Here is an 18,674-nt window from a genome sequence, read left to right as displayed (position 1 = left end):
ATTAATTCCTTTGCGATGCAGAAGCTTTTAAACTTGAGGAAGTCCCATTAGTTCATTAACATTTGCATTTCTTTTTTTTTATTGTTTTTTAATGTTTATTTATTTTTGAGACAGAGACAGACAGAGCATGAACGGGGGTAGGGCAGAGAGAGAGGGAGACACAGAATCCGAAGCAGGCTCTAGGCTCTGAGCTGTCAGCACAGAGCCCGACGTGGGGCTCAAACCCATGAACCATGAGATCAGGACCTGAGCTGAAATCAAGGGTCAGACACTCAACCGACTGAGCCACCCAGGAGCCCCTAACATTTGCATTTCTAACAAGCTCCAAGTGATGTTGCTAGGAGCCATTCATGGACCATAATTTGATTAACATTTCATGGTTACTTAGTGCAGTGGTCCTCAAAGTACAGACTCTGAATCAACACCTTCACCATCAGGATTACTTGGGAAATTTTCAGAAATACAAATTCTCAGGATTTACCCTAGACTATTAAATCAGAAATTCTAGTGATGGGGGGCACCTGGGTGGCTCGGTCTGTTAAGCTTCCCTCACGGTTCATGGGTTTGAACTCCGTGTCAGGCTCTGTGCTGACAGCTCAGAGCCTGGAGCCTACTTCAGATTGTGTGTCTTCCTCTACCTCTGTCCCTCCCCTGTTTGCACTGTCTGTCTGTCTCTCTCTCTCTCTCAAAATTAAATAAACATTATTATTTTTTTTAAATTAGAAATTCTAGGGATGGGCCTAAGAAGCTGGAAATCATGTGACTGGTTTTATATTAATATAGTCAGGGCAGATGAAGTTAAATTTCTTACCTTGATTCCATGAAAAAGAAATCCATTGCCTTACATATATTTAATAAACTATAATTGGCCAAATACGGACATAATTAATATTTACAGAAAAAATACTTTATCTTGATACAATTTTGAGGTTTTTTAAATGTTTATTCATTTTTTTTTTTAATTTTTTTTTTCAACGTTTTTTAATTTATTTTTGGGACAGAGAGAGACATAGCATGAACGGGGGAGGGGCAGAGAGAGAGGGAGACACAGAATCGGAAACAGGCTCCAGGCTCCGAGCCATCAGCCCAGAGCCTGACGCGGGGCTCGAACTCACGGACCGTGAAATCGTGACCTGGCTGAAGTCGGACGCTTAACCGACTGCGCCACCCAGGCGCCCCTGTTTATTCATTTTTGAGAGAGAGAGAGAGAGAGAGAGAGAGAGGGAACGGGGAGGGGCAAAGAGAGGGAGACACAGAATCTAAGCAGGCTCCAGGCTCTAAGGTGTTAGCACAGAGCCAGACACTGGGCTCGAACTCACAAACCATGAGATCATGACCTGAGCCAAAGTCGGACGCTTAACCAACTGAGTCACCTAGGTGCCCCAATATTTTGAGTTTTTTTGTCTCATTTTTTTTCAGTTTCATAAAAGACTTTAACTATAAAATATGTATTATAAACTATGAACTAATGAATTTTAATATACACTACTTTATGATGTGTTTATGGAAAGATGGTAGTATTCCAGGTGTTTTCCAGAAGACTTTAAAAGGGCCTACTTAATTCTCTTTCTTTTGCATTGTAAAAATTAAAACCCTTGCATCTGGAGAATGCGTAAATCTCAGAAAAATTACTTAAGAGTGGTGACAGGTAATTCCACCCAATATCCTGCTTTGGCAAAATCTGGGGAATCATGCACTCTCAGACAAAGCTAATGAATATAAGTCAATATAGATGCTTCCAAGGGCAATTTGGCAGAATCTATTAAGCTGAAAGTGTTCTAGAAAATCACCTTTAAATATGCATGAGAAAGAATATATTGTATGTAATTGCAAAAAATGCAAATCACCAAATTTTTATCTTGAATAAAACCAATTAAATACAACATGGCTAAGTCTACTTATGGAATATTATGCACTGGTTAACAAAAATAATGAGATATATATCAACTGTCAAGGAAAAATGTTTAAGACATACAGTGTATTCGTGGGAATTTCAGAAGTAGATAGTACATCATGATTTATGTAAAAATGATTACAAAAGTAATGGATTCGCCTTTATGTGTCCATTTGTTAGACTACTTTCTGAAATCAAATCGATAAGTATTTTTTTGAATTTTAGTATGTAAATAATATTTATATGAACAAAATTTAAAGCTAGTCATTATAAAGTCATTATAAAATTTGTTTCTTGTTCATCTCTAATATGAGCAAAGCCCTGGTAAATATAATAACTTTAATAACCTTTAAAATACTAGCAACATGAGGCATACAGAATTGTAATAATCTCAGAAGCATTTACATATCTGCAGCCTAGAGACCATTTTTTTTTTGAAAAGTCAGACCACAGCACCAGATCATCGGCAAGATCTAGATAAATACTTTCATATAAGAAATTTCATTTTATACCTTTAGTACCTTCCATAGAATTATTATTTTATACTTTTTGGTCATTTTGTTCTACTTTCTCTTATACGATAAACCTTCTCTGAATTCCCTTTCCAGTATTAGGTTGTTTTGTTTTTTTTTAATCTTTGTATAATTTCAGAAAATTCCTTTGCAAGATTTTTCACATTTTAAGGCAAATGTAATTAAGTTCTCTATTTAAAAATATATTAATTGCAAGAAAAGCTATCTGAGTAAGACAAGGGTATTCTTCACACATTTCATTTGGTATATTACTGTTCACTTTACCTTTCTATCACACCTAGGCTGAATTATTCATTATTCTACCGGTTTATTGCTCAGGGTCAACAAGTGTATTTATCTTAGTGCAATATATACTGAACGTGCACATAAGGGTTGTGTATCATAGAAATAGGCAAATATATAAGATACTCTTTGTTTTTTAAAACTCTTTTCCTAAAATTTTAGTCATAATTTTTAAAATGCTACATTTCACCTAGAATTAATAGTGCTATATTAATATTGCAATTAATTAAAATACTGCTTAAATTAAGTGTGATGATCAGCTTTATGTGTCACATTGGCTAGGCTATAGGACCCAGTTTTTCAAAGAAACACTAATCTGAATGTTGCTCTGAAGCTATTTTGTAGATGTGTTTAACATCTATAATCAGTTAACTTTATGTAAAAGAGATTATCCTTGATAATCTGCATGTGGCTGATCTAATTTGTAGAAGAGCCTTAAGAGCAGAACTGAAACTTCCTTGGGGAGATGTTCTTTCTGTGGATCTCAGTATAAGCTCCTGCCTGGAAGTTTCCAGCCTGCTCTTCCTAAATATATGGAAGTGGCTTTGGAATTAAAGAAAGATAAGGAATGGAAGAAATTCAAAGCATATGATAGAAAAAGCCTAGATGTCCTTGAACAGAAGGTTAGCACTACGAACATTCAAAGTGTTTCTGGTAGGGTGTCTGGTGACTCAGTCAGTTAAGCATCCTCTCTTGATTTTGGCCCAGGTCATGGTTTCGCTGTTCATGACATGGAACACCGTGTCAACCTCTGTGCTGGCAGTGCAGAGCCTGCTTGGGATTCTCTCTCTTGTTCTTTCTCTCCTCCTCTCCCATGCTCTCTTTCTCTCTTAAAATATATAAATAAATATTTATTTTAAAGTGCTTTTGGTGACCTCTCAAAAGTGAGGAGTGTAGTAAAGTTTCTGTTGTTCTAGAGAATACTTGTGTTGTTATGAACAGAATACTGCAAGGAAAAAAGGATATAAAGGGCTCAGAGATTTATAAATAACATGTTATTGAAGCTAAAGGAAAGCTGATAATTATTACAAAGTGCCAGAAAACTTGTTCAAATATTGTCCTAGAATTGTGTGGAAACAGGACTTGTCAGCAATAATTGGGATATTTAGATGAAGAAATTGCCAAGGAAAAGGTTTTATGTGTGATCTTGTTTCTTATTGTTGTTTACAGGAACATACAAGAGGTAAAGGATAAATTGAGGAAAGAATCCATAGTAAAATTAGGAAAGATATTTGGTTTTTATTCCCAGTTCCTGGCACAGAGCTTCAAAGGCCCTTGGAATTTCCTGTGTGATAAAGATGGTAGGAGTGTTTCTTGTACTAAGAAGGTGACTCTTGGCTGGCCCCAACATATCTTTAGGACGGGAGTTGTTTGCCAGAAGAACCAAGGCGTGATTAGAAGCTTGGAACTTTCAGCCTCATTCCCTAACATCCAGGGAAGGCATAGGATCTGGAGATTGACTGAATTAGCAATAGCACAGTCATGCATGTGGAATGCAATCTCAACAAAGCCTTTAACAATGGGATTCAAGAAACTTCCTGGTTGGCAACATCCATGTGCTGGCCAGGTGGTATACCTCTATTCCATCGGGATAGAGACCCGTACACTTGGAACCCTTCTAGGCCATGTCCTATGCATCTCTTCATCTGGCTGTTCATTTATATTCCTTATAATAACCTTTACTAGTAAGAATAGCATTTTCTTGAGTCCTAAAAGTCATTCTAGCACCATAGAATTTGCATTCTAGCAAATTATCAAACTTGAGTGGTAGATTGTAGAAACCTTCAAACTGGTGAAATTCGGTAGAGGTATGGGTGACCTGGGGGACTGATAGTTGCCACTGATATCTGAAGTGGGAACAGTCTTGTGGAACTGAGCCCTTAAATATTTGGTGTCTGACCCTAACTCCAAGTAGATAGTATCAGAATTTAATTGAATAGTAGGACACTTAGTTGATTGGGAGACTCAGCAAATTGGTTGGCATGGGATGGAAGGAAGCAAAAACGAGGATAAAAATAAAATAAAAATAAGGGGCTGAGTATTTGGGGGAAGCTGGATCACAGTGAATATATTTGGGTGTCAGGGAAGATTGTAGTGAGTTGGATGGTGGCTCCACAAAAGATATGTTTTCATACTAATCTCTGAACCCTATGATCATTATCTTGTTTGGAAAAAGGTGTTTGCATATGTCATTAAGTTAAGGACCTTGAGAGGAAGATAATATCCTACCTTATACAATTGAGCCCTACATGCGATTGCACGTGTCCTTTTAACAGAGGGAAACTGGACTAAGAAACACAAGAGAAGACAGACACAGAGAAGAGGAAGACACAATATTATCGTGGTTTCAGAGATTAGAGTGATGGGGCCACAAGCCATGGAAAACCTGGAGACACCAGAAGCTGGGAAAGGCAAGAAATGGATTCTTCCCCAGAGCATTTATGGGTGCACAGCCCTACCCACACTTTGATTTTAGACTCGTCGCCTCCCAAAATGCAAAGGGATAAATTTCTGTTGTTCTAAACCACCCAATTTGTGGTGATTTGTTAGAGTGGTCATAGGAGACTAATACATTAACTAAATCTAATTTCATTTTCAAAGCAAGTTGCCATTTGTTGGTGCAGAGAACTAAATGCAAAAGTCAAATAAATGCCTTTTCCTGTTTTTATTAGTGCCGGACATACTCTATTTGCATCTTGTCAAATGGTAATAGAGGATAGAGAATGGGATGGAAGCGTACACCACCTATGGAAATGTATTTCCTCCTAAGTAGAGAACAAAACTAGAAATAGTGACAATATGATTGGATTTGACTAATAGAGTCATGATTCTTTGAAAATTAAAACCTCTCCTAGTAGTAGCAAAAATAACGGCTGTGATCTTTAAAAGACTAAAACCGTAGTCCTTTCTATTTGGCTCACAATTTTGCAAGTTATATTTTTTCGCCACTTTTGGAAATCCCATTTTAATATTAGAAGTGTGATCACCTACCAGGAGGCCCTAAAATTAAGTCTGTTGGCTAACACTGAGAAAACATAGCACACACAACCGTGGATATTTTCTAAGTAGAACATATAAAAGAGATGAAATCTGGAGGGTCAAGACTGATTCTCAACTTGATATAAAGTAATGGAATTAGAGGGAATGACAGATTTACTTGTTTTCTTTTTCAAATTGCTCATGCACTTGGGGGATCTCATAGATTCCCTTTAGGGGAACATCCTTCACTGTATCCAAGAAAATTACTTCCACTGTGAGCTTTTTATTGAACAGATGATATATTCTTCTTCAGGTATGTTGCAATAAAAAAACAAGTATTAGCTATGGGTTAGTATTCTCTTTGCGAGTCATCATTGTGTATGTGAAAATATACTATTAAAATTATTTATCTTTACCCCTAATATATTTACTATTTACATATATACATACAAGTTTTGTATAATATTTGCCACTCCTAGATTTTGCACTGAAAAGAATGATTATTTCTTCCTGGGCCAATTTGTTTGCATTTAATTTTTTTTTTAACATTTATTCATTTTTTGAGAGACAGAGAGAGACAGAACACAAGCGGGGGAGGGGCAGAGAGAGAGGGAGACACAGAATCTGAAGCAGGCTCCAGGCTCTGAGCTGTCAGCACAGAGCCTGATGCAGGGCTGAAACTCAAGAACCGTGAGATCATGACCTGAGCCAAAGTTGGATGCTTAACTCACTGAGCCACCCAGGTGCCCCCAAATCTAGAAAGTTCTATCCAGGAGGAACTGTGTTGGCTTCTTTACTCATGTTATTCCATTAGTGCTTGGCCCACGAGAGGTTTTGTCTCTTGTTATAAAATAAATTGTAACATTGTTATAATACACTGCTTTGTTCCCAGATAAACGCTGGCGTCAAAAACATTTGGAGAGGAAATGAAAACCAATGTGTCTGGATGATGCTACAAAACGATTGAGTTTATTAAAAGATTATCAGTTCCCTTGAGAATGTTTAAAAAATATGAAAAACTGGGGGGTGCCTGGTTGGCTCAGTCGGTTGTGCGTCCAACTTCGGCTCAGGTCATGGTCTTGTGGTTTGTGAGTTCGAGCCCCGCGTTGGGCTCTGTGCTGACAGCTCAGAGCCTGGAGCCTGGTTCAGATTCTGTCTCCCTCTCTCTCTGCCCCTCCCCTGCTTGTGCTCTGTCTCTCTCTTCTCTCAAAAATGAATAAATGAAAAAAAAAATTTAAACATGAAAAACTGGTACAAAAAGCATGTAAATCTTTTATCACATACAGAAATCTGGATTCATTGTAGATAGGGTTCTCAGCAAAATGTTAAAGCCACAAGGTTAATTTCAGTAGCACAATTAAGGAAATATTAATCCAAATTTTGTTAGGTGCTTTGAAAGTAATAAATGGCTGCCCAAAATAACCTAATTAGCAGACAGTGTTTTTTCACTTGAACAAGTCTCTGTCAGGCTCTGGAGTGACAAGATTCTTATGCTTTAAAAGGAAACTGAATTTTTGATAAACAATGCTGGAAATAGAAATCTTTAAATATTTCTACTTTTGCTTGAGTTTGACAGTTAAGAAGAATATCAGCAAATATCATTTCAATCTCACATGAATTAAAGGTGGTATTAATCACCTGTTTGTAGAAAATCTCTTCAGGAAAAACTTAATATCAAGGGCCTTTCCTAACGGTAAAATCCTGTTAATACTATTGAGTCCGTTATATCAAGGAACAGAATAAAATAACTGACAACCTAGAGGAAAAAAAAAAAAAACAGAAAACTAAGCCAGAATATTGGGGTAACAGTGCTTTTAAAATAATGTTAATATATACGGTCAAAAATATAGAAAAGATGGAGAATTTTAGCAGACCTGAAATTTACCCCCCACCCCGAAAATCAAATGGACACTCTGAAATTGAAAAATAAAATAAATGAAATTATAGTTCAATAGTCTTTAATAACACACTAGACAGAGCAGAAATGAAAAGCAGTAAAGTAAAATGTAGTTCAGCAGCAAATATCATATTGAAGTCTGGAAAGAAAAAAAATAATAAAAAATGCAGAAAAGCCATAAGAGTTATAAAATGTATGGAAAAGGTATCTAATATTCAGATATTGGAGTCCCATTTATGGAGAGAGATGGGACAATAATAAACACTTGGAAAAATCATTAAAAATTAACAATTGAATTCAGGCTTATTAAAAAATGATAACAAAGTTGATTTATTCAACAAATTCAAGATAGGTTTAACATTAAAAGGAATCACTGTATGGGGAGGTGGGTGGCTCACTTGGTTAAGCTTTCGACTTAGGCTCAGGCTATGATCCCAGTGTTCAGGAGTTAGAGCCCCGTGAAGGGCTGCCTGCTGACAGCTGAGAGCCTGGATCCTGCTTCAGATTCTGTGTCTCCTTCTCTCTGTGCCCTTCCCTTGTTCGCACTCTGTCTCTCTCACAAAAATAAATAAACATTTAAAAATGGTTTTTAAAAATTTGTTTAAATATATGGAAAAATATATGACCATAACAATAGATGCCAAAAATATATTTAACAAATTCACCAACTATTCATGAATTTTAAAAATAATTAGCAGACCAGAAGTAGAATGGAGTTTACTTAATACAACAGAGTATCTACCAAAATTTCTACAGTAAAGGGTCTATTTAATGGTGATATATTTGAAAAGTTTCACTATGAAACTAGGAATAATACAGGTTTCTTATTTTTATTATTAAAAAAGTTTTATTTATTTTGAGAGACAAAGAGATTGCAAGAGGGGGAGGGGCAGAGAAAGAGGGAGAGTTCCAAGCAGGATCTACACTGTTAACACAGAGCCCGTTGTGGAAAATATAAATCTATCTACACCATACCATACAAAAAATCGATTCTAGATAGATTTAGACCTATTTGAATGATAGAGCAATATTCTATAATAAAATATATAAAACATATATTTATGACTTTGGAGTAGGCAAAGAGTTTTTTTATGCTTATTTATTTATCAGAAAGAAATAGTGAATGGGAGTAGGGAATAAGAGGGAGGAGAGAGAGAATTCCAGGCAGGCTCTGGTCTGTCAACATGGAGCCCAATGTGGGGCTCAAACTCACGACCATGAGATCATGAACTGTGCCAAAATAAAAAATGTGACCCTTAACCAACTGAGTCATCCAGGCACCCCTAGTCAAAGAATTTTTAAACTGGCTGCCAGAAGCGCTAATTCTACAAAAATATTGATTAAGGATCTCCATTAAGCAGAATATTTTGCTCATCAAAAGATGCCATCAGGAGGAAGAAATGACAGTCTGATATATTTATATCTGACAAAGATATAAACAAAGAATATCAGAATAAACAAAGAATTTCTAAGAATTCATTAAGAAAAAAAGACAAGCAAATATTAGTAAATAAAATTTGAACTTACTCTTTACAAAACATGATACCCAAATGGCCAAATAGTCTGTGTAAGGATTTTAACATCAATTGTCATGAGGAAAATAAAGAATAAACATGCAATTAAATGTCACCATACCCCTAACACAACAGAGGCAAAAATTAAAAACAAACAAACAAAAAAACCAGTTAATTTTAATTTCAAGAGTTGGTGAGAATATGGAGCAAATGAAAAGCTCATTCACTAATGGTTGGAACATAAATTGGCACACTGCTTTAGAAGAAACTTTCACAGTATTTGTTAAATCTGAGCTCTCTCCGGCCCAGACCTAGAATGTTCATGTCAGTTTTTCAAAAAACTTGAAACAACTTAAATGTATGCCAACAATAGAAAGTAAACTATAGCTATAAGCAATGTGGTAAATCCCACATACTTAATGATGGTGAAAGAAGCTAGACACAAAATAATAGGTACTATTTTTTTTTCATTTTTACAAAGCTCAACCATAAGCACACCCAAGTAGTGAATTCCCTTAGGAGGTGCTAATAAGTGGGAGGGGATGAAATGGAGACTTCTGGGACAATGATAATCATTTTCTATATCTTCATCTGGATTATAGTTCTATGTTTACTTAGTAAAATATCATTGAATTGTGCAATTTATAGTCCATGTAATTCTCTGTGTGTGTGCTGTCCTTCAGTGAGCATTTAAAAAAATAAGAACAAATTAAAAAATTAAAGTAAGATTTAAATACATTGCAAAAGTATTTTGCCCACAAAATCATTTTTATCTGCCATGCCTATCTTTGGATTCTGTCTTTTCTGTTGGTTTGTGAGATTATGCATGTACAGATCAAAAATTATTTTATTCATTTTATTTTTAGAATTTGGAATTAGCATAATTATTTCCAGTAAGGATAAAAATTTGGTATTTTATTGAGATTATATTTTTTAGTATAGACCTCATTGAATTGAGTTTTCCTAACTAATGATAGGATATGTATTACCATTTGTTCATATTTTTTTTGTTTTATATTCTTAAGTTTGTCTAAATTTTTTTTTCTGTTTTTATTGCCTCAGCATGTGGGTCTTTATTTTTTATTTATTAAAGTTTTAATTTGGATGTAGCTGATATACAGTATTACGTTAGTTTCAGGCGTACAACATGGTGATTCAACTTCTGTATATGGTATACTATGCTCACCACAGGCGTGGCTATCATCTGCCATCATACAATGCTATTATGATATTATTGACTATATTCCCTAGGCTGTGCCTTTTATTCCCATAATTTATTAACTCCATAACTGGAAGCTTGTATCTCCCACTCCCCTTCACCCATCTTGCTCATCCCCTCACCCACCTCCCCTCTGGCAGCCATCAGCTTGTGGCCTTTTACTTTAATTGATATTTTGTAATGTTTTTCTTCTTGAAATATAGGAAAGATAATTTTATTAAAAAATTAACCTTGTAAGTAGCTACCTAAGCACATTCTCTTATAAGATGAAATTGTTTTGTGTTTGTTTTTCTTGTGCATCTAAGTATACAATTTGATCATCTGGAAAATTGTCCCATTTTGTTTCTCTATACCCAAGCTTTCTACTTCCAATTTCTTGATTCTTTTTTCTTACTGCGTCATCCACTTTGCTCAGAAAAAAAAAAAAAAATTATAAGGCCCTTGATTAGGAATCCAACATGATTTATTCAGAATAAATCTGAAAACAAGAATAGGGACTAGGATGGCTGCCTAAAAATAACTTAGATGTTCATCTTCCATGGTCTTCTGACAAAGCATTATATGGTGAAAAGAGGGCAGAGGAGGATTATAACCATTACAATGATTATAGCATTTCCCATAAAGAGTGAAATAAATTGTTCAAAAATTGGCTATTTTCTTTCCAGAAACACATATTAAAATTAGAGTAATCTATATCAAAATTTTGGAGTTAGAATGGCACTATTGGAGGAAACTGAGGCCTGAAAATAAAAGTTTGTTTCCCAATATCTCATGATTTATCACTGTAAGTGTCAGATTTCCTATCTCCCAAACTAGTAACCAGGTAAAAGCATATTACAAAGTCATTTCATAATCTAATAACAATTAGATTTATGGCCAAAATGTATGTGCATTTTGATAAAACATAAGATTTAAAACCATGCTTTTCTTTTCAAATTATTTTAGCTGATTATTTTTTAATTCAAAACAAAGTAGGGTTTAGCATCCAATATGCACATAAAGCAATTAGTCCAAAGCAAATAGAATGTTAAACATAGAAAACTACTCCACTTCCTGATCTTTGAGTGTCTATTGAAAATATATAAAAATTTATGACTGCAAAACTATGTTTGATGATTGCATTTTTGTTTTGGGTTTTCTTTCATCTATATCACATTTTGCAAAAGATGCATTAGACTTACTAAAACAATTAGTAGGTAATCAGTAGTGATGATTAACATTTCTGAACTTGTTTTTCAAGAATAAGAGAGTTATAGGAGAAATAACATCAGGCTTTATTAATTAGCAAAAATATAGTTGCATTTGGACCACAATTTCTGTGAAGCCAAGTAATATAAAACAGAATTCAGTAAAATTACCAACGCTATGCATATTTGTCATTTTGAAAATGAATCGAGATTGTGGAGATTATGGGTAGTGATAATGGGTAAACTCACTTGTAGCTGGACATCTTATAAATTGAAAATTGAATCACTTGTGTCCATAAGGTAGTTAAATTGTTTACATTGGCTTTCCCCAACCAAAATGTTCTTATGCTTCTGTGCTTGGAAAAGGTAATCAATTTCAATTTATCTAAGCAATTACTCTCTTCCTTAATCCTTTAATTATTTGACCTGGAACTCTACCATTAATTAAAAATTATGTATATACATTGACATTTGGCAAGCAATGGATCAATACTACTGTGAGATGCATGTATCATATTTAGCCTGTTTCCATTCATAAGTGGTTCAGTCATTTTGACTAAAAAGCTTTACTTAATGAATGACTTAGTAGTCAGAATGGTAAATTAGTACGTGCTTGTTTTAATTGTCTTGATAGTCAAAGGCTAGAGAGGTGAAATACATGAAGGAAGGTGAAAAGCAATAAAACAATAGGGAATAGTGGAGACTGTGGCCAACCAAAGAACAAATAACCTGCATGAAGTACCATTGACTGTTTGCGTATTGAGGATTGTCACTGTACAAGAATGTGGGCAAACTGTTGCCAGATTTTTCTGTTTTAAGAGAAGCTAATAATAAGGGAGTTTTCTTTAAAACTAAAATCTCTCCTCTCCTTCTATTTCTTCTTCTCCTTTTCCTTCTCCTTCTCCTTCTCTTCTCCTTCCTCTTCCTCTTCTTTTGAATATAACCTCTAGGTTCTGTTGTCTTCATAATATAACAAAATATGAAGCTTAGAACTGAATTACTTGACCCTTGCCCTTCTGTCTCCTGCCAGTTCAGAATGTTTGCATCTCTTTACAGCCGGCGTTCTCTTAGATCTGCACTTGCGGCTCAATACATTCAAGCCTCAGCACAATCTTATCTTCGTTTTAGCCTGTTTCTGGAAAATTGGCTTAGTTTGCCCACTGTAGCCACTCTGTTTCCTGTCAAAATGCCTCTTTCCCTGGGTATAAAGAGAATCTTTGCCTTTTTGTACTGTGTCACTTTGTGGGGTTGGTGCTTGCCACACTTGTTGCAAAACGTTTTGTGGGTTTTAGGAACATTCACCATGTTTGCAAGAACGCTATCATCATGGTTAAAAAAGATCTCTTTTTGCAAGAAAGGTGGTGGGCAAAAGAAAACACATCTGTAAACCATGTCCAAACCCTAGGGTTCTAACTGACCATCTCTCTTTTTGATAAATGAGGGCAATATCCAAATATTTTCTTATTCAATTAGTGTATATTTATAGTCTTAAAACACATAAGACGTCGTTGTGAGTACATTGTGTGAGGTTACACTCTTGTCTGTGAGTGAGCAAGGGTTATTTCAAAAACCACCCTTGGCTGGAGACTAGTTTTGTCATAACCACATGAGGGCAGAGACTTCTATATAATCATGCAGTGCTTGTTTGCCAGAAGAGGAGATAAAGATTGTCATCCTAATCACTATCAGTGGTAGAAAGACTTGACCCTACATATTTTTTAGCAAAGTATCTTCTGGGGTTTTCAAATACTCGTTCTTAAGTGTACTCTAAATACAGTGTACCTATATTGGCAAAAGGGGCTCTCTGTATATGTAAATTTTAAATCTTTTAAGAGAATTTTGGTATTTTTCCCTCTTTTTCATGACATACATAGGTTTGCACATAAAATATTTTATTTTACTGCTTATTTATTTATTTATACATATATATATATATATTTTTATTTTAGGGAGAGAGAGTGGGAGAGAGAGAGAGAGAGAGAGGGAGGGAGAGAGAGAGAGAATCTTAAGCAGGCTCTATGCTCAGCATGGAGCCTGACACAGGGCTCAATCCCACTTGACCCAAAATCAACAATCGAACACTCAACACACTGAGTCACCCAAACACCCAGCAAATAAAAACATTTTAGAGAATATTAAAATTGTGGCCCCCAAGAAGGTTTGCCAGTTTATTTTGTGGCTTCCAAGGGGAGAAGACTTGCAGTAGAAGAATTAATTAGCTTGTATGGTGGACTGAATAGTCCGTAATGTGACTTCTAATCCCTGATCCAATAGAGTGGCCAAGACCAGTATAAACCATACAATATCATCAGTATTTTGTCATTCACTTCTACATTTCCATTTTTTTTCCAAGCTCGGAAGATTAGTCAGACAACTAATCAGCAAAAATATATTATTTCCAGGAATCGGTTACAAACTGCACAGCACTAGTCTGCGACTTATAAATGAAGCATAGTTTTATTTGCTGCATTGTCATATTTGTTATAGCCAGTGGTGGTATGTATGCCAGAATTCTCTCATATAAATAAATAAAGGGCTAAAAAGTATGCACTATTATGAGTTCTTGAACACTACATAAGAAAAAGGAGAAATTAATATGAGCAATATTGGCTTTTAAGAAAAACAGTCAGACTCTAGCAACTATTTCAAAAGGCTAGCAACCTTACTTTTTATTTGTTCCAATCCCCTTAGCTATTATGAATTATTTAAATGATATATATTTATACTGTATAAAACTCGATTGTGAGTTTATCTAGAGGCAAATTATAGAACAATGTATTTCATGTAGAAGTCCATTTTTGATGTTCTATTTTTCACACTTAAAATCTTGAAGCAGCATGGGTCAATAGTCTAAAACTTGTGCCAGCCCTTTTTATTGCAACGTAAAATTTGAAATCTTTCTTTGGAGTAGGCAGAAGGCAAGTAATCTGTTAGAGTGTGCACAAAGAGTTTTGTTTTTCCTCTATACTTGCATTCCTGTTTGTTGTATAGGTATAATGAGTAATGACAAAATAACATCTGAGTGTGTGTGTGTTCACACCTGTGTATGACATAATTTCTTGGATAGAGGATGTAAAATTATATGTAATAGTAGATAAGAGAAATAGCTCTGGAGTGAAAGTGGGTAGTTTGTCCAAGTACTCACTTTGAACACTTACTGTTTGAGTGATTTTGAGAAATTTATCTAACCCCTCCAAGCCTTACTTTCTTCAAATGTAAAATGATAAAAATGAAAATTTCTGTTCCATGAAGTTGTTACCAGAATTGAGCCAGGTCATACATATGAAGTGTATTTCTTCCTTATTAATTCATTATAATTAGCATTCAGCATAGATCTGAATATGGGCAATTAATTGGCTTTATTGAACCTTTTAGTTATAATGTCATTGTCAACCCTCAGCACTGAAATTTACTGTTATTTCAGGGAAGTTACTTAACCACTCTGAGCCTCAGTTACTCATCTATAAAGTATTGATAATAATATTACTGCTCTTGTTCTGGTGTCTTGAGGATAAATGAGACGAAACATGTCAAGTGTTTAGAACTGAATAGCACATGGTAAACACTCAGTATTTATTAACAAAATAATAATTTGTTTTCCTACTAAAATATTTCAATCCAATGAATTAGGATTCAATGTTTTCGCTTAATTTCTTTTCTTTATGTTCTTTTCCAATTTCAAAGAAATTTCTTCCATAAAAGTTAATTATCTTTATATATGTAAATCATAATTTTTTTCCTTATATCAGTAACTAAATTTCCTTTAACACTAATACGTAAAAAAAACAAACAAAAAAATGCATATTCATCTTTGCTTTCTACCACAAGGCAAAAAAAAAAATCACCTTTTGCGTCATGGGAGTATGGATGATTGGGTCGTTGCTTTATGTCTGGTGTCCACCACCAGGGCCATACTGTTGAGGCACATGAGTTGAAATTCACAGAAGACCACTGTTCTTAGCTAATAAGATATATATGGAGGGGAGCCTGGGTGGCTTGGTCGGTTAAACGTCTGACTCTTGATTTGGGCTGTCATGATCTAACAGTTTGTGACTTTGTGAGTTCAAGCCCCACTTCGGGTGCTGTGCTGGCAGCGCAGAGCGTGCTTGAGATTATCTTTTCCTCTCTTTCGGTGTCCCTCCCTACTTTCTCTCTCTCAAAATAAATGAACTTAAAAAAAATAAATAAAATACATATGGAAAACATATCATTTGCGAGTTATGGTGTTTGTCAAGCCAAACAAGCTATTGCTTGAGTGGTAGTGCTTTAGTCGAAACCCGTGGAAGCAAACCCCAGCACCTGCTGGCCTCTAGACTCATGAGCCATTGAATGATGGCCCTTCCACCACCTGCACAAAGTCACTGCACAGCAGTGCCCGGAGGCTCTAATACCACCTGAGTGTGGGTGCAAGGAAATGAGTCCATGTCTAGGGATCCATAGAGGTTGTCTTAGTACATGACAAATCTGTTCATCCCTACCTGTATTAATACAAATTTATCTCCAAGTGATAGTACCAAAGCCCATTTTGTAGGTGTTATTTTATCTCAAAATCTCAGCAGTTACCTTTTTGTATGTTTTATGGATCTATCTCCACTATTACATTATATCTTTCATAAATAAGAATATATATTTGGGACTCGTGCAAATTAAATATTTACCATAATGGAATTTTTATTGCCCTCTAAGCTATACTCAACATCTTTGAATATAACAGCAAGTAATGTTTTCCTTTAGCCTTTTTTGTGGGCAAGTGGTAAAAGAAACATGTAATTCTGTGAACTTAAAAGCAATCTATCATGTTTTGCTGCTTTTATCTTGATATTATTCCTCAAAATAACCCTTTCCCAATATTTATGAGTTATTGTTTCATATTTTTATTGCGTATTACCCTAACATGTACTTAAAAGGAACCATCCATCCACCATACACTTTCTCCAAATTGACAAATATTTTTGCAGAAATTAAAATTGTCTGCAGGATGTGCCTGATTACTATGGCACAATTTATAATTGCAATGATTTTAATTATGTGTAGTTATGCTATTAAATGTTAATATCATTGCTCTATCATTTGTTTTTTTTTTCAACATATGTACGTGGACAATTAGTATATAATCTGAAAAATGGGCTCATTTAGGCAGTGTTTCCTTCTATTTTCTTTCTTTTCTTTTTTAACTTTATTTATTTTGAGAGAGACAGACAGAGAGAGAGAGAGAGAGAGAGAGAGAGCACATGGGAAGGGCAGCGAAAGAGAAGGAGACATAGAATCCCAAGCCCAGTGAAGGGCTCAAAATCATGAAATCATGACCAGAGGAGAAACCAAGAGTCGGATGCTTAACCAACTGAGCTATCTGGTGCACCCCTTGTATTTTCTCCTTGTAATATTTTTATATATCTCAAGTGCTCATACATTACTGTACAAATATTGATAAAAAATATTTACAGACTATACATATGTGAATTAATGAAAGAAACATTGCTGTGACCTTACATATCTTATCCTTTTTTCTTGGCAAATGGCCCTTCCCACCCTCTTCCTCCATACCCCCGCCCCCGCCTCTCTTTAAAACAAGGAAGTAAAAAGGACCTAAAGTGGCTTTAGGAATATAGGAAAATTTCTTGATATGTTTAAGTCTCACTCTCTTCACTTATGTAGAGGAAATAATACTCCTTTCTTCTCAGGTTTGCTCTGAGTCTAAAATGAGAGGATGCATATAAAATACATAGCACAGAGCAGACAAATTTAATTCTCCTCCTCTTTTCTCATTTTGTTGAACCCAGTAATTAACAGTCACAAGAGAATCCCTTAACTATAAATTTAATTTGAGATGCAATTACAAGGATATGTTGGCCTCTGAAAGAGAAATTGATGCCTGATGAAGGTGATTCTTACTGGAGTGAATAGAACCGCATGGAAGATTAGAGACTTCAAAGCCATGAGTGGAATATCAGCACGCAGGTTCTTGCAGAGACAAACTGCATGACATTTAGGGATTGTAATACCAAAAACTCATAGATTAGTAGTAGATTTTCGAAGTACTCTGGAGCAAACTAATTACATATTTTTTTCTAATGATAGAGAAAAGGGAAAGAGAATACTGCTTTTTGGTTGTAAATGTAATTCACGGAAAGAATAGAGCTTACAACAGCATTGGCGAAGTTAAATTGAGGATACACTGACTTTCTCAAAAGTTACATTAGATTTTGGAAGAGAAAGCCATGATTTTACAGCATTTGGGATTACACATGTTAATGTGAGGAAACTAAAAGAATAAAACATGTAGCATCTAAGCCATGTCGGGCTAAGAGAAACACTATCTATGGTCAAGTTCAGTTAAACGGCTAGGCACTGGGACAGTACCCAGAATCACGATATGCTCCAAAAGAAAACCCAAAGTTTAAAACCTCTATTATATCTAAGGAGAATAGAGAGAGAGACAATAGGTTAGGATGGCAGATGGATAATTTGGGGGAAAAATTGAATACAAAGATTTGGAATATAGGACAAAGCATTATTTTTCTTTATATTACCTCACTTAAATATGTATGTAGAAAAACATATGCAGTATTAAAAATGCAAGATTCATACACGTGTGTAAATATGTTTGAAATGAAAATAATAAAATCAATTTAGAAGACACAATCTTCCAAATCTGAAAAATAAATTGCTTTCTCACCCTTACTTAGACCACATGGGGAGTACCCTTACCAGTGACAAACTAGTGATATGTCCCCCCCTCTACACACACACACACACACACACACACACACACACACACATGCAAACAGTGGAAATTTTGTTCCAGAGTGACAGACCAAGGCCAACCCTTGATAAAGTCAAGAAAGGAGGGCCTCTCTGTGCATTAGTACATTTTGAGCTGACCTAAATTGTCCTCCATGATCCACTAATGCAGATTTAGGGCTATAGCATTTCTTTTCATTTGAAATAGCAGACTGAATTTGGAAATACTGCAGGATTTGAGAAGGGGGTTGAAGATGTAGGGAAGGCAGCTTTTTATTCACTGCATAAATGCTGCCTGTTCAGCTGTAACAAGCCAGTGAAGCTGGAGGTTGCAAATGAGAAAGGAGAATCACAGGGGTCCCTATTACATCCAGCTTCTGCTCTTGATTCAGTTTTATCACTTGCTAAACAAAGCTTGGTTTTCAGTG

General features: G+C 35.3%; 1 pseudogene; it reads right to left on the bottom strand.

Moving 5' to 3' along the window:
• Positions 1-12,491: 12,491 nt before the first annotated feature.
• Positions 12,492-12,810, bottom strand: LOC125923964 (60S ribosomal protein L36a-like; annotated as a pseudogene).
• Between the last annotated feature and the right edge of the window lie 5,864 nt (positions 12,811-18,674).

This window comes from Panthera uncia, chromosome B1 (genome assembly GCF_023721935.1).
Source record: "Panthera uncia isolate 11264 chromosome B1, Puncia_PCG_1.0, whole genome shotgun sequence".
NCBI classification, from domain to species: domain Eukaryota; kingdom Metazoa; phylum Chordata; class Mammalia; order Carnivora; family Felidae; genus Panthera; species Panthera uncia.
Note: the sequence above shows the minus strand (reverse complement) of the source record. Positions and strands in the feature narration are given on the sequence as shown.